This window comes from Cydia strobilella, chromosome 1, assembly GCF_947568885.1.
Source record: "Cydia strobilella chromosome 1, ilCydStro3.1, whole genome shotgun sequence".
Lineage (NCBI taxonomy): Eukaryota > Metazoa > Arthropoda > Insecta > Lepidoptera > Tortricidae > Cydia > Cydia strobilella.
This window is the reverse complement of record NC_086041.1, coordinates 4,237,048-4,258,519: the sequence shown is the minus strand read 5'-3', so window position 1 is coordinate 4,258,519 and position 21,472 is coordinate 4,237,048. Positions and strand designations below refer to the sequence as shown.

Below are 21,472 nucleotides of genomic sequence, written 5' to 3'. Positions count from 1 at the left end.
AACAGGTCTATAACAGCGAAAATCGATGTTCGCAAATTGCGGGCATTTTTCTCTGTCACTCTAATCACGCCTGCATTGGAGTAAAAGAGAAAGATCCCCGCAATTTGCGAATTTCGGTTTTTGCGGTAGCCCCAGGTATCCGCTGGCGTCCGTTGACTCGTTGGGTGGATGACGTTCGAAAAATCGCGGGGCACTTGGATGAGACTAGCCCAGGACCGGGATAAGTGGCGTACACGAAGAGAGGCCTATGCTCAGCAGTGGGCGACTGAAGGCTAGAATGATGACGATGATGATGATATGAAAACAGGTATGCAGTCCTTGGGGTTATGTTTTGGGTTAAAAATAGTTAATCGGTCTATGATTTGAGTTTTAAGTGGTTGCATGTACAACCAGCATTAAAGTTTATTATGGTACATTATTTTTGTATGTGGGTATTTTTGCACACTGTATAGCTTTTATTTAGTCACCCGTTGACCACAAACGCTGTAAAGGGTTCGAAACGTCGGGATTTTCATAGTCTTAATTCATTATATTAAAATACTTATGTATTATATAGGAAGCAGTCCACAGATATCCCGAAGCATTGGTGTTTTTACAAAAAGTACCTGTAAGCAAAGAAAGATAACATTAACAAAATTATCAATAGAAAACAATCATGCACACATAAATACACTAACATTATTCTGCGAGTTAAAAAGCAAAGAAACGGAAAAACCGAAACATGTAGGAACGGGAGTTGGAAGGGGCAGACCTCGGCGGACTTTCTCTGATCAGATCGAGGAAATCCTGAAGAAAGGCCAGGTCAAGAGCACCTTAAACCGGCGAGCGTGTATGAGGAATGTTACGAAAATGAAGGAAGCGAAAGAGGTATGTCAGAATCGTAGCAAGTGGAAATCCGTGGTCTCTGCCTAGCCCTCCGGGTAATAGGCGTGATTATGTATGTATGTAAAAGCAAAGAAATAATAACTATTGTCATTTGTATATAACAAATACCAGAACTAAAGTGATACAGCAACAATCACGTGATCATAACGCAACTTTAAACGCGTGTTGGTCGTAAAGCGGTCAATTGAACACAATTGTGATATTCAGAGCGCTATTCCAACTCGTGATATCGTATTTATTAGAATGTATTTGAAACTTAACTACACATTGGATTCTATTGTTAGGTAGTTACTTTTATTTGCAACCCGATTGGAACAGATTGAAAATAGCTATAATATAGTTAGCTATTTAATAGTTATTTACGATACAAGTGCGGAAAAGAGAAAATTCGAAACGAGTGGCGATAAATTAAAACACGACCGCAGGGAGTGTTTTAAATCGACACGAGTTGCGAGTTACCTTTTCGCACGTGTATCGTACAACGTTTTACAGTACATATGGCCCTTTAAACTTTCGACATATGGACGAAAAGTGCTCTTTACGCACTAGTGCGAGAAAGTAGCACCATATGTACTGTAAATATTTCTTTTTTTGTTGCAATTAATTTTGTATTATTAATCTTTGAGTGTGTGTTAAATATACCTCAAATAAAACCTCATATCTAACCCCAAGATAGCTATTTAAAAATGTTTACATTTACTTTTTTTTTTCATCATTACAAAGTGTGATAATAATACCCCTACAAATTTCCTTAGTGGTCTTATTTAATATTAAATGTGTTCGATATTTGTCAAAATAAATAAAAAAAGTACCTACCGAAATAGCCAGCGGTTCAAAAGGCTCGGTACTATTATTTTATTACCTTTATTTTATTTTACTAGATTATTTAAGATGTTACCAAAAAACTTACAAGAAACCCTACCCTTTAAGTCCTTCGGGATTAAAGTGGACATAAACTTCTGTTGTAAAAGTAAATCTATTACGTTTTTATACACCAACGCGTAAAAAAATATAGGTGATATTACGACAAGCCATATGTATGTCCATAAAATACAACATTCGCCTTGGAGGACAGCCGTATAGGTTCCATAGCCGTGGTCTTTTAAGGCAGTATGCACCATAAAAAAAGATAAGCCTACTCGCTTTTTAACCACGTGCGTAAAATTTAGTTCCATTGTTATCCGATTTTTTAATTATGTGGTTGTTTTAATAATCTAACGGTCAAGCAGAAACAATAGTGGATCGTTTGTGGCAATTTAATGATGGTATTCATGCTTGCTTATTGTATGCCGGAATGTGACCGACTCGCAAATGCATAACATTTATTACCTGTACCCTGTACGTTTCAGCCGCGGGTGTATTATGAAACAGTATTTTACTCGGCATCAATTTTAAATCATTTTGCATGTCTGAATCTGCGTCGGCTTAGTAAGCATGAACTATTAACAGCTATAATAAGTTACTAATAATAATTTACCCACTGGCATTTCCCTGCAGACTGCAGATGTAAGTAAACATTCAATCATAAACTCAGCTGGTTAAGGGATATGCATCCGGATTCCGGAGTATTTGAACTAAATCAGAAATCTTGCAGAAATCGTTACAAATTAGTTTCACATCGTTCCAAACACAAAAAAACTAATTCGTTATATTCCAAGTGGGTCAATAACTTCTTAATATAAGTTAAGGTTATGCGAGTTTCCTATGTACATCATAAAGTAAACAGACTTTATAAGCCTAATTTTCGAAGTTATCCCCATCGGCATGTTAAAACCTTCTACTTCTTTAAATTTGTGTGATGAAAGATTTAGAAAAATGTTAATTTCTGCCATGTGTACAGAAAAGCCGGTTTTCCCGAAAGTTTCAGACCCGAATGACATTGGAAACAGAGCCATCGTAAAGCAGTACATATCAATAATCATAACTTACGCGACGAACCGAGTTTTTCCTGACACTTCGGGAAGAACACGCCGTAATATTGGATAATATTCCAGCATTCTGTGGAGTTTAAAAACCGTACGCGTTTTAAGAGGGGGCAATGGAAACTTGGCAAGCGTTTTTCTTTTACGCGATTCACGCACTCAATGACAATGCGATCTGTCGCGGTTATCGATGCGATAAATTTAACAATGTATTTAAGTACTGGTACAGTATCATCTACCTGGTGCCGGCTTTTTGCCACGACTCATGGGAGCTTGGGGTCCGCTTGGCAAATAACAAAATAATCCACTATCCACCGTTCTGTTTTTATCCGCATTGGATCTTTAATTTTAGAATGCAAAGGGAATAAAGTTATATGAAACTCATACATATTTAATGCTTTTCCTTTCTGGTAGTCATGCCATTCCTAATGCATGAGATGTAGTCTATTGTGAACCAGTAAAGGTCATTCATTAATAACGTAAGGACAATACGGGCAATTTTAATTTAAGCACAAGAGCAGTCGATGCAACGGAGCCACGCCGTTCTTCCATCAAAATAGTGTTTAGTTTTTAAGTTAATATATGAAATTTATACGTATGTTAGTCTATAAGGTATATAAGTACTTATATGGGCCTTGATGCCCCATTCAAATTTGAACATAAATAATGAAGGTATGACACAAGGTACGACACTATACCAATAGTTGCCACCTTTATAATTCCTAAAGATAGTGATGAACAATTCCTAAAACTTATACGTTTTGAATATTAGGTACCTAATAAACAATAACGTTGCAGACGCAAAATGGTTTTTTAGGGTACCGTACCCAAAGGCTAAAAACGGGACCCTATTACTAAGAGTCCGCTGTCCGTCCGTCCGCCTGTCACCAGGCTGCATCTCATGAACTGTGATATTGACAGTTAAAAATTTCACAAAAGATGTATTTCTGTTGCCGCTATAACAACAAATACTAAAAACAGAATAACATAAATATTTAAGTGGGGCTCCCATAAAACAAACGTGATTTTTTTTCCGTAGTTTGCGTAATGGTACGGAACCCTTCGTGCGCGAGTCCGACTCGCACTTGGTCGGTTTTTTTATTAGGCTTCAAATTAAACTTAAATATATAATAATAATTGAAACATGAACAATGAATGAAAGAATCCGAAACATGTCGCCAAAAGCGACTAAAAATAATAGTGAGTGAAACCGTACTGATCTAAATATTTTGAAATATATGACTCACGATAGTTTAATTTCGAATAATAATTGAGATGAGAACCTCACAGGGATTCGAAGAAAATAGTTTTTAATCTTAAACTCTGCAGCTCAAAACAACCTCGTATTAAAATCCTAGAAACCGTTAGTTTTACTGATATCCCCTTATTCAAATCTCAAATAGAACGGAAGCGATAAGAACTGAAATTCAATTCAGATATCGGCACTTTATAAATCAGATCATTGAATTCACGTCAGTTATATACTGCTTAAGCATAATTCAAAAACTTTTGCCATTTTCTTTTCGACGACGAAGTTACGACATCCGGATTATAAAAGCTAGCTAGTTTAAGATGATCTTTAAATACTTACAACGGTAATGGATCTAAAGGTCATACTTATTTGTTGATAACGATTAACTTTTAAGTATTTCAAGTTACAGGAATCACCCTCCCGCGGGCGCCCCGGCTGTGGAATAAGCCTTCTTCTCTCTCTTCTTCTTCAAAAAAACGAGTCGGACTCGCCCACCGAGGGTTCCGTACTTTTTAGTATTTGTTGTTATAGCGGCAACAGAAATACATCATCTGTGGAAATTTCAACTGTCTAGTTCTGACTGTCTGTCTGTTCATAAGACAGCCTGGTGACAGACAGACGGACGTGGAGTCTTAGTAATAGGGTCCCGTTTTTACCCTTTGGGTACGGAACCCTAAAAACCCTTTGCCAATGAAATCGATGACGCGTCAACCGCCAATTACCGACGAAAAATGAAACGAAGATAATCTGCAGACCTTTTCTCGAGCCTAGAGAAAAACATCGAAAATGAAAAGAAAACAGCCAGGTGAAATTGGATGGAAATTCCGGGCCGCGATTGCGGATTTGGTGGTCTCCGCAAAAATCTGTAAAGGGCATTCCCATTGATCACGTGAGAGCAGGGATTGGGTTAAAGCCAGTGTAGTGTGACCTAAGATCTTTAAAAGGGCAAAAATGCATGGAAAAATCATAAAAACATAATATTTATACTTTTAAAATGCCAAATTCAGTGTTTTTGTAACCCTTTTTAATCTTTGATTTTGGGCATAGTTCCATTTGTAAGGAAATCGTCACCGCCATACGCTATATTTTTTTTTACGAAAAATTGTATGAATGCCTACTTTAAAGTGATAGTTTCCAGAATGAAGAATAAATGGGTTACATTGTCCAATTTTTTTATTTAGTACAAATCGCCAAACTGTGATTGTAACAGCCAAAATTGACACAAAATTTAACATAACATTTTCATTTTTTGGAAAACAAAAAATTATATGGAAAGGTATAATAATTATTTCAAAACTGAATTACTCGTCCCTAAATTATACGACAGTGATATATAACTTGCCCTAGTTGCTAAGAACAGGAAGAAATACAGCATAGGTATGTATGCACGGTACGATCTCGTGGCTACCGGGCCAAATCAGCTTTGTTTGACCTAAGGAACAATCGTCCCAAGCGGCTTCGCCTACTCAAGGCGCTTACTTATCCTACTAGAAGTAAAAGACAAATTTTAGTTTCGGACTTGACAGCTGATGGAAATGGCGATATACTCCGTGATGGCAGGTGGACTAAAATGTTAACGGAATGGTGGCCGCTTTCGAATGAAAGAAGCCCCTGGCGTCCATCGGCTCGTTGGGTGGACAACATCCGGAAGATTGCGGGTCACTTCTGGATGAGATTAGCTCAGGACCGGGACAAGTGGCGTACTGGAAGAGAGGCCTATGCCCAGCAGTGGGCGATAAAGGGCTGATATGATGATATGATGACTCCGTATACTATGGTAACTGGCTGTAAACGTTAATGTTTGACAGTCCAGTGATGAATAAGGGGTAACTTTACTGCCAAGTAAGGTAGGTCTTTATGCTGGTTAATCCAAAACGACAAGCTTTAGGAATCACACTCGAGTAGGCGGGCGCGCTAAATTAGCAATTTGCCTTTTAAGGAGCCACGGTCACTACTTAAATCGAAAATGGGTTGGATTTCTTAGGCCGTGGCAGTTGTGTACATTATCAACTGTTTTTTTTATATTTTGGCAGAATTTTTATGAGATTATTCGGAACGTTGTTAATCCAGTAACTTGAAATTAGTCGTTAACAAAGCGTTAGTTTGAGCACATTGTAGCTGTATACGAGAAAAACTTTCAACGAAAGTTAAATCAAATACATATTATAATAATTATATGTATACGTATATAGCAAAAAAAAACTAAAATATCATAAAATTTATAACTGCGGTTCAGCAAGTAAATGTAATAAGAAAAACACAGATTTCACGTTTTATACGTTTTCATATGTATGTAAATTACATTTTATTTTTATTTTAGGTGTAGTTTTGGCATGTGTTTACTTGTACCATAGAGACCATAGAGTAACTTATACTAGAGCGGTACTGTCTTAGTAAATTTTGTAACCCCAGTAAATTCACTGCCATCTGTCGACACACTTTAAAACTAAAAATGAAGATTTATAAAAATACGGTAAAATGTATTTAAATATGGATAAATGATTTTTTTATTTGCATTAATTATTTTTATGATTTTGACCCATGTTCTTTCACTGATATGCGATAAAATTGTTAAATAACAAACGAACCCGTCAACGCCATCTATACGACAGTAGGCCAAAGCTAGTAGCGCCCTCTGAACGAGAATCAAATTTTCTTGATTTTCGAGGCACGTTTTTTCCTTAGACTGTATCCATCTATTACGGAGTTATATCTATCTTTGCTTGTACCTAACAACGAATAAACAAATTGAAAATTGTAACAACTACTCAGTGTCTCTTCAACCATCTGTCTTAAAAACTGACAAAAAATTCAGTAACAAAACCGTTAAAAGTCAAGCAATTACCATTCAAAAATCGAACGCCAATAATCCCGGTTCGAATTTCGAACGCCCGTCAACTGAAACTTTGTGACCGAATGAGGCCAATGCTCTAGTTTCTGACCGAAACCGGTCCTAGTTGTTGGCACTCATACAACGCTGCATTTTGATTACTCATATTTGTTCTCGATTCAAATGTTTGTGTTTAAGCGAATTTAGTTCGCTTACATTCTTGTTTATTGCCTTAGGAAATTTACTTTGCTCTTCGCTGAAAGTAAATAGGTGCAAATTGTGAAAAGCGAACTATTTAAAACCAGACAGTTTCCCCTCTAGGTTGGAATGTCAGATAGCATGGTAGGTGCTTTCATAGTACTTACAAATCTTTACGCTAATTCTTGAGCCTAAGAAATCGCCAAGTAATTAAGAAAATAATCTTTTTTTATGATAGCTATAGGAGGCAAACGAGCAGAAGAATTGATGAATTGGTGAATCTTAGAAAACCGTAACTGTAATACCTACCTATTCTTTATTCAAAGAAAACACCTCTTTTCCATCATTTCTTTGCATAAAACCAAGGATAGAATGGTCACGTCCTACACTGTTTTTGTAAGTAATTCCTACCTTGACGGACAGGTATTTTCGCATCATTAACTAAAGCAGTTTACTTTACTCAGTCGTATTTTATATTTGTCCTTTAAATGTTGTACCGTTCTATTTTTTGTATCTAATTTGTCTTTTTTGAACGGATAATGATATTATCCAGCGCAAAATTACGTTAACACCAAACAAATTTTGTCCTTTTTCACAATATTAATAGAGTTTAAATTCAAATGATCTTAACCTAAGTCTCATCAGCCCGTCACTTCGTTATTATTTATGATGAAGGTCCTAAAAACTTATAGATGCAACTGAATTTTAATCTCAGTGCACAGTATATAAGATTTAAATTGTAACGGCCGAGAATTATAAGTTAATGCAATTTAGAAGAGAGCGGGCAATGTCCAGGGCTTGATGTTCGCATCGCTTAAAGAGCGCCTGTTCTCAAGTAGACCAGTATGTATGACGTAGCCCGTTGTTAGTAAAACATAAGTCAAGGGAGCTCTCTCTTATACTGGTTATCGTAGGTCGCTATTACGCTGTGAGTAATGTGAATGATAATCCAGAACCCGGTCTCACGCAAGGGGCGCATCACACGCAATGCGACGGACATAGTAAAAACACAAAAACGAAATAACTCGAAACGGAAACTATGTTTACTTTAAATCTAAATTTCTGGTAATAAGACTCAAATTAACGTTTATTTCGAAATCAACTTCGAATAATGAAATCAGTGTTTAAAAATTGGATCTCGTCTGCTATTTAGGTCCAAAAGTATTCTTATAAAAGGATTTTTTTTTGTGGTGATTCTTTTTTTTAAATTGAAGTTTCAACAAAAATTACAATATTGTGAGTACCTTACTTAATCTAATGTTTCGCCAAACTGTGAAACAGTTTTTATTCTGTTATTGCTGAGTTTTCATCTATGTATTTCACAATCACATAACTTACTTTTTATTGTCAACAATCTGGATTGAAACAATTTATTAAGAGAGATCGCCTCGCCTTGCCAAATGGCCCTCGGAGAAGTTATAACGCTACTTTCTTTATGTCGAAAAAATTAATGTTTATTATTAAGCTTAATAAGCTTTTTTCAAATTTTACTATCACTATATTACAGTCTTGAGAAAGTTTCCCACGTGTCTGAGTAAAACCACCTAACATTAAAATGCCATCAAGGACAAGAGGCCCTTGACAAAACCATTTATCACGTCGTGGGACCACATACTTCTTAATCCTACTTTATTACGAGACTGGAGTTCCTATACATTTTTAAAGAGAACAAACTGTCTTTGGACGGTCGAAGCGAGGCGGGCCGTGCGACGTGCGTGCCCGACGCTACGCTGCACGCTCCGCTTCGAGCGTCCACTCAGACCTTACACTAGCGGCGGCTATAGGTTGGAGCGAGACACAGCGATCGGACCTTTCGATCCAACCTATGGCCGCCGCTCGCCGCTGCCGCCGCCGCGCGATGTCGTGGCCGGGCCGTAAGTGTAAAGGCTCGGCCAAACACAAGCCCATGCTAACAGGTTAGCGACGTCAAACAGACTGCGTCCCACCGGCATCGCGCCCCGCTTCTGTCGCGCCCCGTCGCGCGCGTCCACGCGGCGCGGACGATGCGGGCGTGTTGAGAGCGCGAGGCCGGCGCGATCCGCGCGCGACCTGTTTGAACAGGAATCACGCGGCGCGGACGCGGCGCTGCGTCGCGCCTTGTGTTTGGCCGAGCCTTAAGTGAAGCGGAGCGTGCAGCGTGGCGTCGGGCTCACAAAGTGATGTGACCAGCGTGCACTAAGGCCGCTCCTATATATTTGCATTTGTTTATGCACGCCGCTTGCCCCGGTCCGCTGCACGCCCAACTCGAGCTCAGGCCTTACACTTAGGTTAGGTTGGACGGTTGGTACCACAGTATAAGGAAGGTACCATTGTCATGTTAAGAGGGGCGTAAGGCCGGGAAATTAGTAGGTAACAAAAGATATGGCGCGCCGCGCGAAACTTGTGATTGTGACGGAATATATTGTGCTCGCACGGGTTTTTAACTTTTATCTTAATTACTCTAAAAATATACTTCTGTTAAAAATGTCAATGATCTAATAAGACTGTGGGAGATGGGTTTAAACTATAAATTTGGGTTTTCTGGATATTAAATGCCATGACAGATGTACAGAATAGATGCATGAGATTGGAGTGCAGACCTGCAGACTTCCAATTAGCTCAAAATGAGACAAGTTCTGATTGTGCACTTTTGTAACCAAAATAATAGGTACCGCAGTGCTAAAATTAAAAGGTCGCTACAGTGTTTCTCGCGGTTTATGTCCAAGGATTTTTTGACAGAGTTTAGCTTGAGCAAAAATGCATTCGCATGTCTTAGATACTGGTCTCCTGTACCTACAGGTCGCATCATCTCGACTGAGTCTTGTGATTTGTATTCTTGATAAATTTTGGGAAATTCTCAAATTTGCCAGTGCCGATAGTTATAATAAAGTTATACACAGAAAAAAGGTTGACATGAACCAGGAAAAAAATTCTTGAACGAAGAAAATTTGAAGGAAGACCGAAATAATCTTGAACCAAGAAAAAAGTTCTTGGATCGAGAATTTTTTTTTGGCTCAAGATTTTTTTTCTTAGACCAATAACTTTTTTTTTGGTTCAAGATAATTTCGGTCTTCCTTTAAATTTATCTTGATTCAAGAATTTTTTTCTTAGTTCGTCAACTTTTTTTCTGTGTAGGTAATTTAAGTAACACTAGGTAGTAACACGACTCGAAACATTATGGCCGTGGACCGCGGTCAAAACCGGACACTTTCTAAATGATTCATCGCATTATTCCGTAACCATTATTAAGGTCGACGATCTTTGGTGCACGCGTTGTGTTTGTTGTTGTAGTGCGACATAAAATAGTAGAAATTAAAATTGAACTAAAAAAAAATCCATACTAAATTGTTAAAAAAATTCCATAGTAAAATGTGACAGTTACGTAGAAAGCGGCGCCCTCGCTTAATTTTTACTACTACTATATCTGGGGTCCGCTTGGCAACTTTACTCTAAGAATTGGAACAAGCACAATTTTTTCTACAAAAAAGCACAGATGTACAATATGAGTCAATATCTTGTGCCTGGCGAATATCAAAAGTGTGACCAAAATCGGAACGATGTCATATATGTGTCGGTGGAAGTATTGAATTCAGAAATAATATGTAATTGTGTAAATTATTGGTTTTTGTGACAGTATACATATTTCAAGATATAATCACCCACCATCTCTTGAATACAGCTTTTCGTATTTTCCGGGCTAACCTTACGCAGGCGTGTCTCACTCCGCGATTCTGTCGCGTCGCTACAAGTACATGCGGCCCACACCAATTTTGGTGTCTAGCCATAGTAATTGCCGCGCACCGATACGGAACGGATGCCTTCTCGCGCTTACGCCACCTTGCGGTCATATCTCTCGTAATAGACGCGTTTTGTTAGAGTGAACCATCTGTACCTAGTACTATTATTTATTCTATGTCTTACGCTCTGGTAGCTCAAAAATGGTTACGTTATTTCATTTGTGGTCTACCTCTTTCGCACTCATGAAATGTTCAAATCCGTGATGGCTTCCCATTTGCACTTTTTAGGGTTCCGTACCCAAAGGGTAAAAACGGGACCCTATTACTGAGATTTCGCTGTCCGTCTGTCCGTCCGTCTGTCCGTCTGTCTGTCTGTCACCAGGCCGTATCTCATGAACCGTGATAGCTAGACAGTTGAAATTTTCACAGATGATGTATTTCTGTTGCCGCTATAACAATAAATACTAAAAAGTACGGAACCCTCGGTGCGCGAGTCCGACTCGCACTTGACCGGTTTTTAATAATCTAAAGCGTAAGCGCCACTGTAGGTCTGTGGAAAAACGCGACTTCTATATGACTTACTAACCTAGATTTAAGGATAGGATTTATTTGTGATGTTTTAACAAAAGTACCTGGGACACCGAGCTTTGCTCGGAAAACATATGAAAACTCAAAAATGCGCGTTTTCCCAGAGATAAGACCTAGCTAAGTCAATTTTTCGCCCCTGAAAACCCCCGTATAGCAAATTTGAGATCACCGAAATATTATATATACAAGAATTGCAAAATATTATATGAACAAAATAACTACCAACGAATATCAAATGACGTATACATAGGTTCCGAGCTTCCGAGAAATTCATTAGTACGACCCGGGGTTCGAAGCCACGACCTCTTCGAAAGCCGTTATTATCAAACATATTACAATAAAAAACAAATATTGATGCCTCTGTGATAAAGATTGTTTTAATGTTCACATGGAAACCGTGTGAATGTGGCCGCCATTAATAATTATGGGCTATTTCATAATAATGATGCATAATTGTTATGTTAATACCAGCTATATAAGTAATGAGTGACTCACTTTTGTTTACATTTTAAATGTGGAACGCGTACGGTATGGAAGCAAAATCGAATCAATTTATTTTAGCACTTATTACTGGGGCCATTGAGTCCACGGGCGTAATTCGGTCATTTCGGTCATGCATCAGTACTTTAATTTAGAAGTGTTTTCTGTCACACCTACCCGCAGTAGGTAAGTGTGACAGAGAGAAAACTACGTATTCGCGTGCAGCGAGTGTGATATTAATATAACAGTGTTTCTATTCATAGTTTTCAATAAAACGAATTGCATATTTTTGAATATTGACTTTTTGTTGTGAGTTTTAAAATTTCATAGCGTGTACGTATTACGGAATATCTGATAAAATAACAAACGCCAAAGTCTGTGTCCTGTGTTTATTGTTTGATGTTTATTTTGGATTTTTCTTGTGCCGTATTTGAAAGGAATGTATTTCGAAGTAAAATAAAAAAAACCGGACAAGCGCGAGTCGGACTCGCCCACCAAGGGTTCCGTACTTTTTAGTATTTGTTGTTGTAGCGGCAACAGAAATACATCATCTGTGAAAATTTCAACTGTCTAGCTATTACGGTTCATGAGATACAGCCTGGTGACAGACAGAAGGACAGACGGACAGCGGAGTCTTAGTAATAGGGTCCCGTTTTTACACCTTGGGTACGGAACCCTAAAAACAGAAACATCAGGAAACTGAGGAAACACTCAATTCTCTTCATTTCCGTTTCGTTTTAATACCTACATTGATTATTATTAATTAATATACATATTAAACAGTTTTTTTGTTTTGTATTTGTCGTAGGTTAGTTTAGTTCCATATTTTTTATAAGCTAAGAAAATAAATTACCATAGATATTTTAATTTTAACGTAATATTACGCTTGAATCTACCACTTATACAAACAGCGAAACGGTACGAAAGGCTTCAATAAATCATTTAATTTACACGTTTAGATAAATGATGATTATTACAATAAGTAAATTTTATAACAAAAACGAAACAGAATCGTGAAGAGCACTCGCAGTACACTTTACGCGCCATTTGTGCCATGATTAATGACATAGTTTAAAATCTGTAGCCGAATATTTTATCTGTGAAAATTCGTATCATAATAAATAAAGGCACAGCCAATGACCTGAAGTACGATGTCCTGTAGATTCAGATATAAAGCGTGAAGATCACACTCCAGGAATAAGATTTCGGAGCCACCTCTTTCCTTGCCACAATACTGTAATGTAATGTGAGATTTGTTATTGGTTGACTTGTCCTTTGAGACATCTCTTAAAGACTCGACTGTGTTTTTTTCGACTTGTTTGTAGAAAGTAGAAACGAGTCATTTTCAGAGAACTCGTTTTTGTTCCAAAAAATCTGAAATGAATTGTCATTCATGGGTTAATTACACCACAAAATAACGCGCTAAAATATTAAATAAAACCTAAGTAGTAGTCTTTTATTATATAAAACCTACAAAATTATTGACTGTATTTATTCGGAGGCTAGAATCCTTTTGCGTTGCGCTTAAAATTACCCAATAAAGGTCTTGACTCTGGACTTATTTTTTGTGCAGTCTCAAGTTTTTCAAATGTTTACTTAAGTCTCGAGTTACTACTACAAAGACTTATTTACCTACATTGATTGTCAATGGAACAATAAGGTATGGAATGACACATAAGTTAAATTCCTTGACAGTGACGCATATCATATATCCCAAGATGAATACAAAATTAATCCATCTCAGGTGATCAAAATGGTTATTTGTCCACTAAAATCGCCAAGGGAATATCGTGATGGACATGGGTTGAAACCGAGGGATCTCATGAGACATTATTTAACCAAATAGTAATTAATTGCCTGGTTAATTTACTAAAGTGATACGACGACGACAATATCAAAGACCAATAAAATTATTTTCTGACTTATTAAACTCTTGTCTGTGTGCTAAGGAGCCTGACCAAATTTTTAGTCATCTTTCTGCGTTTTTTTCTGCTCTATACCTTAGCACAAGAACATAAACTATTTACCCACGATTTTTGACCACCACACATATTTATGAAAGGTGAAATCGCCAATTTTTAGGGTTCCGTACCCGAAGGGTAAAAACGGGACCCTATTACTTAGACTCCGCTGTCCGTCTATCCGTCTGTCTGTCACCAGGCTGTATCTCATGAACCGTGATAGCTAGACAGTTGAAATTTTCACAGATGATGTATTTCTGTTGCCGCTATAACAACAAATACTAAAAAAGTACGGAACCCTCACCTTGGCACAAGATCACAAACTGTTTACCCACGATTTTTGACCACCACACATATTTATGAAAGGTGAGTGAAATCGCCAATTTTTAGGTTTCCGTACCCAAAGGGTAAAAACGGGACCCTATTACTAAGACTGCGCTGTCCGTCTGTCCGTCTTCTGTCCGTCTGTCTGTCACCAGGCTGTATCTCATGAACCGTAAGGCTGTATGCGAACGCTAGACAGTTGAAATTTTCACAGATGATGTATTTCTGTTGCCGCTATAACAACAAATACTAAAAAAGTACGGAACCCTCGGTAGGCGAGTCCGACTCGCACTTGGCCGGTTTTTTAAATACTTTACGCTTTAAATGTTGGAAATATATACTTAAAATACTCCGTGGTTCAGCTAAGATGCGAAACAACAAATTAGAAGAGCGTATGACATATAAGTACATTTCTGTCGAGAATTGAACCTATAACTCGGGCTTTTCGGGCTGTAATTTTATTTTGACGTGTAATGTATGTGTATATTATTAATAAATATGAATATGAATATAGTGTCGGCCGAAGGTTCGGTTTCGGCCAAAAACTGACTAACCTTTGGGCCACGCCGCAACTGTATTTTCGGTTTCGGCAATAATTACGCTTTTGGTCGGCCACAAATACGGAATCCTGACGGCAGTAGGCCGCTACCAAAATACCTATAATAATAGCCGGGCAACCTAACAAGTTTTGAGACCTCGATATTTTTTACTTCAGCAGGTGGCCGACGCCGCGCTCCCATTGGTCGACGTTCAAGGACCCAACCACCCTTAACTAAACCTTAAAAGGAACATTAACGTGATATTCTAAAATGCAACTTATGTGGTTGATTTAAGGTTCATGATTTTGGGTTTAGACGTGCAATGATTCGCTCTAATGATTGCCTGTGGGAAAGGACTGTTAATTTTTGACAAATGTTGACAGGAGTAATGTTTGGATTGATTTGATGATTGTTTAAAAGCATGATTTGTGTTAAACAGTTTAACACAAACATATTTGATTTTGTATGTACAGTAAGCTGCAGAGTTTTCTAGGAAGTGGGGGTCACTAACTCTGCATTGTACCAAGTACATTACTTACGTTATTTCTAATAGCTAATTGTGACGTTTTCAACCAAAAGGTACCACATTGTCGCTTGTCGATAAGGTTAAATTCAAATTATAACTATATGGAAATAGCGCCTTATTGACAACTGACAATAAGCACCCTTTTGATTGAGAATGGCACAATTATTGTTGTGAATATCCATAAAACAATTTTTTACAGTCTATATATAAAGTTATATGGACAGTTATATTAATATATTAAGACAGCTGCCGTCGCTACGTTGATTAGTTCGTTGCATGTGCCCTAAATATTTCTAACACGCATATACCGAACTTGCATTCAGTTGAAATTAAAAACACTTTACTATTTTACATTGCAACCGAAGGTAGAAAGCCAATATTAGACGTAGAATTCGCACAGGCCTTACCTATGGATATAAGTACACATTGAAAGCCGACAGCCGACACAAAGGCAAATAAAGGTGACCTCCATTTCGAGGTGTGCTTGGAAACTTCGCCGAATAAAATGACAGCCAAAGTGGCCGAATAAATCCCATACCTGACCTTTCTGACTTAGTGAGTGACCCTGTCTATGAAGCCGATGGTCCCGGGTCCAAATCCTGGTAAAGGCATTTATTTGTGTGATGAGTATGCATATTTAATCATGAGTGCACATATTTAAGTATTTATAAATATTAATATATTATATATATCGTTGTCTAAGTACCCACAACACAAGCCTTATTGAGCTTAATATGGGACTAAGTCAATTTGTGTAATAATGTACTAAATATTTATTTATTTCGTATGACATCTTGGTTAGCATAAAAAAAAATAGTAAACACACAGGTATATTTGGCTACTTTGGATGTAAACTATAGGTATATGTGACATCGTCGCTTGTAGATAAGGTTGATTTCTAATTGAAGCTACATGGAAATAGCGCCTTACTGACAAGCGACAATAAGTACCCTTTTGGTTGAAAATTGCACATATATTTGATGCTGACTAATGATGAAAATGAATACTTATACACACACACTACACACATTAGTACACATGTGAAGCCGACACAAACGTTAATAAAGGCAACTTGGTTCGATACCTCAATTTCGAGGTATGCTCCAAAACTCCGCCTTCGCCGAATAAAAAAGTTTGTTTCAAAAAGGACTTGTTCAAGGGTTCCCTGAGCTAGAAGGCGAAAAATCTCCTTACATGATCATGTTTTTCTAAGAGACGTTGATATTAGTAGACGTGGAAAAAATATATGTAGTTCTTGACTATATTATCTTTAATAACATACCTTCCGATACACGAATTATGACACTTCGCTCGATACAATTAATTCCCAAAGTAACCTCTAACGCGGACTTTTAATCCAACTTTACTCAGTTATTTATTATGTGATACTATAAACAAAAAAAGAAGAAAAAAACAATCTTAACTTAAATAGTAATTTCATAGCTTTCGAATTTCGATATTGTAAGGTAACGTTTTTAAAATAAATAAAAATCGGCAAAATTCGATCAAAATTGACACTTGGCGTGCATTATCTTTCCCGTTCTTTCTTGCGAAATGTGACAGTGACAGCGGCAAACCGATGGAACGGCCTTAATCACGTCATGGTAGTTCAGTGATCTGTGCAACAAGGACATCGCTACGTAGTTTGGATAACCGAAACCAACAACCGTTGCGTGCGGTTTACGGCAATGTCCGTGTTCGGCCGAATTATTTGGTTAAAAGTGCGGAATATTCGGCGAATATGTATTTATTATGTTTGTCTTGTTGCAACAATGTAAAATGTAAGCTCCACCAGAACTTCAATTTCCATTAGGTTACACGTTTACCTGTTGTCAACACACGATGAGACATGTTGAATCCATTCGATTTTTTGACTATTTGGAGTGTTGAAAATTTGTTTGCGAATCTTTTGTTTTTCGTTGTTTGTTTTTAGGGAATTCCCTTCCTTCAATTGCATTGCCTAGGAAGCGATTCGTCTTTAGCTGCTCATAATTGAAGCGTTTTCAAATGGTTTATTAGAAGATTGAAATTAGCTTACTGTCTTCACACTGTGTAGAACAAGCCCATTTCGACGTGACTCACTTCCCTGAGAAATCCAGCGAGTATTTGCGAAATATTTGGACCTAACTTTCTCGATTACCTGTGTATTGCTGTAGGTTTCTGAGAAACACGGTCGGCTGACCGGCGTCCCGGCTTGCGAGAAATCAGTTTGCCATTGAAACTTGTACTTGTTCAAGTGAATACGCAAATGTGTCGTTTCTAAGCAAAAAGTCCCACTTGGTCGCTTGCTATATATAAGGACGCTTTTACAGGTTATTCGTATAAAGATACAAGCAGATCTCGTCCTAATGGTAAGCGATAAAGTGGGACCTTTGACGAGACCTCGACACAAATGGTCACTACCTTTTAACAGCCTTTTGGCAATAAAATTTTGACACGTAAGTAGAAAGTCAGGTCCAATTTTTTTGTTTATTTTGTGAAAGATAGTCGACGCCTACGGCTGAAATGAATATTTTAAGATCTAAGTAAGAAGTGGGTGTGTAGACAGACATTACATAAGAATCATCATCATTCTCCTAGCATTTGTCCCGTATTGTGACGGGGTCCGCTTTCCTATACTTTCTAGGGTTCCGTACCCAAATGAATAAATCATCATCATCATAACTCTTAAGAGCCTGGCTCTTGTCGGTGGAGTAACCGCCACTCCGTTCTTCTTTCTGCCACTGTTTTGAGCTCCTGATACGTCACTACGTTGATTTTCTCCTTGGCTTGGTCCAAAAACGCACGTCTCGGTCTTCCTCTGCCTCTCCTTTTTTCTATTCTTCCTTATATTATAGACTTTATGTAAGTATCGTGCCGTATCAGGGAAATGAATAAATAAACAACAAATACTAAACAGAACGGAACCCTCGGTGGGCGAGTCCGACTCGCACTCGTCCGGTTTTTTTTTCCACTTTGCTCTATTCTGGACATCGGTTTCCGCTAAACCACACCCACAGGCATTTTTAATCTTTGGCGATGACATTACGCCACCGCTGCCTTGGTTTGCCCCTCTTGTTTGGGCCTGGTAAGGTAAAGCTAAGGGATCTGCTGCCCACATTATCAGGCGCCCTTCTTTTGATATGCCCAAACCACCTCAGTCGACTTTCTTTGAGCTTATCGGCTACATCTCGCACTCCGAGGCTACCACGAATGTGTTCGTTTCGAACCCTATCAATCCTGGAGACGCCCGACATCCACCTCAGCATCTTAAGACAGAATAAGAAAAGGTTATCATATAAACAGGGCGAAAAAAATGGGGGTCTCATGCATTTCCATTCAGTGGATCAAACCTTTTCTATAGAACAGCCATCCATCTATCCTTACGTAGTAAAGAGCGTAACTAAAAAATGTGTAGTGTTGTTGTCACTTGTTGTAGGTAATTTTTATTAAAAGCATTACGATATTTCCTGAAAACTAAAGATAAATCCCCAAAACCCAGCAAATATTGACTGGCCATTCAAAATCCCAGTGAGCCTAATGGACGACATATAAACGGCTAAGTGGTCCAAAACTCGTCGAGCAGATAAGTTGTTTGAGTTCTATTGGACTCCTTGAGAGATTCCTCTCTGGAGGGCTGTCTCCTAGGATACTTGGAAAGTTCGTCAATCTGAACGCGATCGGATGGTAACAAATGAATGAATATTATGTTGTGAAGACGGCTATATACCTATACCTACCTAAATAATATATAGATATACGTAAATTCATAGGAAAACAAGTAGATTTCAGAAACCAAATGAAATGTTTTTTTTTTGTTTGAGAATCTAGTTTGCTCTGAAATTTTGTATTTAACAATAGGATAAGTTATATCTATGTCTGTAATTAGTTTATGTAGCTTCAGATACCATACTTAAAAAAATATAGCGAATTCAAGTTTTCCATACAAAACTTGTTTTTGCTCTATTTCGTTTGTTTTATTATTATTTTTATTTACTAGAGATAAATCACAAATTTTACATTGGTTTGTCTCGATACTCCATTCCGCAGTACTTACATAATCAAATATACAATACAATACTTAGGTACACATCCAGTTCGTAAACAACAGTTTATAAACAACAACAGTTTATAAACTGGAGCTATATAAACTAATTACAGACCTAGATATACCTCATGTCATTGTATGTGCAAAGTTTCATTACAATCTAACCCGTAGTTTTAAAATGAGAAAGAAACTTCGTTTGTATGGGCAGGTGAAATTCGGCCGAGCTTGCCGGGGACTCTTAACCACAGAATAACTAATAGTACTACCGTACAGAAAATTCACTCCTTCACAAAAGCCAGATTTAGGTATAAAATTATACCTACACTCGCCGCCTGCAAGCAAAATTGAAACTTATAACCGCGCACGAACCGTGAATCTTCTTTGCGCGCCGCAGTTTTATGACCGAGCTGCGAGTGTCGCCACGGGGTTGTCACTTGACAAGTTTTTGTACCTATACCTACTGATTTATTATTTTTAAGATAAATATGCAGGAATTACAAACGTTGATTCTGTAAACATAAATTTTTTAGCCGGAGATAGTATGTCTGATTCTCACGGAAGTAGGTATGCCACAGAAGTATGTATGTATGTATGTAAACACTTTATTGTACATAAGACAGATTACAAACACAATAAAAGAACAAAAATATATACAATGTACAAAGGCGGACTTATCCCTATAAGGGATCCCTAGAAGTACTTATTCCTTTGAAAATATGTCGGTCAATATAGTCCGGAATTTAAAAAAAAAATTTTTTCGGCTTCCTTGTTCTTCCGTTTATTCAGACATCCGTAAACAGAACATTATCTTTTATACAGATTAGATCGCGATTTAGGTTTCGAAGCCATTGCGTATTTTCAATTTTACGCGAGCGCCACGTGACACGACTATCGTGCGAGCCGAGCGGCAGCCCACTGCCATACACCTTCTCGGGCGGTGCGCCGGCCAAATATACCTAAACTGCGCAGTGACACCCCCCTGTCTTAACGATGTACCTTTGACATTGACAACTGTCAGCGCCAATTAAACATTACTAACAATAAGGCAATAAATTGTCACTGTCATTCTCGGTATAAACGAATTTCCATCACAAATAACGAATATTTGCAAAACAGCGTATCACTAAACAGAATCGCTTTATCTGTACTAAAAAGTTCGCTGAATTCTGTACCCTATTGCATACGAACAAGGTATAAAATTGAATGAATTTTGGAACGTTCATAGAGTGGACCGCAAAGGGGCCTGTAACCGCAGACCGGCGCGGCACGGAAATGTACTCTATTTTATTTGCAATTTCCAGTGTGCATGAGAGTGTTCAAACTTATTAATGTCGATATGTATATATTTTAATAAAAAAGCCGGCCAAGTGCGAGTCGGACTCGCACCATTACGCAACAAACGGCAAAAAAGTCACGTTTGTTGTAGGGGAGCCCCACTTAAATATTTATTTTATTTTGTTTTTAGTATTTGTTGTTATAGCAGCAACAGAAATACATCATCTGTGAAAATTTCAATCATCTAGCTATCACGGTTCATGAGATACAGCGTGGTGACAGACAGACGGACGACAGACATACGGACAGTGGAGTCTTAGTAATAGGGTCCCGTTTTTACCCCTTGGGTACGGAACCCTAAAAATAGTAAATAACAAATTTTCAGCCATCTTTGAGCCGAAGCTTATTGAAATGTGGGACTTAGCTTCAACTCGACATATTTTATTCATTTATTTTTAAAACGCGTTCACATTCAGTTTGATACTTTTCCAAATCCATACAAATATTAAATAGGTGACACTATTACTTATCAGTCCCGATAAGAATTATGTACACTGTCACTACGCTTGATTATGATATTGATAACGCAAAGCATTAGTAACTGTGTTGACGATTCCTGATATCCGGTTCATGTGATTCATATTGAAATAATCCAGAAAGGAAATATTTCAATACAAATTGTTTTCTCATTCATGGAAACTGAAAACATAATAAAATAAAGCCTGACCAGGAATATATGATATATGATCATTGTCAAGAGGGCGCTGTTATTTTCATGTATAGGGTGACAGTTCAGTATAGTATGAAAATATTAGTTCCAGTGAAATTCCGCAACATGGCGCGTGATCATATATTCCTGGTCAGGCTTTACGTTGCTGTTGATGAAAAAATCGAAATAAGTACGAAAATCGGTTATATTTTGTTTTGTTTCAGACGACATTAGTTTTAA

General features: G+C 37.8%; 1 protein-coding gene and 1 long non-coding RNA gene across 2 annotated transcripts in view; one reads left to right on the top strand and one right to left on the bottom strand.

Annotated features, from left to right (window-relative positions):
- The window catches only part of LOC134754759 (uncharacterized), a 232,013-nt gene extending 216,024 nt beyond the window's left edge, over window positions 1-15,989 (top strand). The window contains exon 2 of the long non-coding RNA XR_010128975.1: window positions 15,884-15,989. This is a non-coding gene — a long non-coding RNA (uncharacterized LOC134754759). The remainder of the gene's footprint in view (window positions 1-15,883) is intronic.
- LOC134753970 (DE-cadherin) overlaps window positions 1-21,472 on the bottom strand; it is a 372,368-nt gene that overhangs the window by 311,152 nt on the left and 39,744 nt on the right. The window lies entirely within an intron of this gene.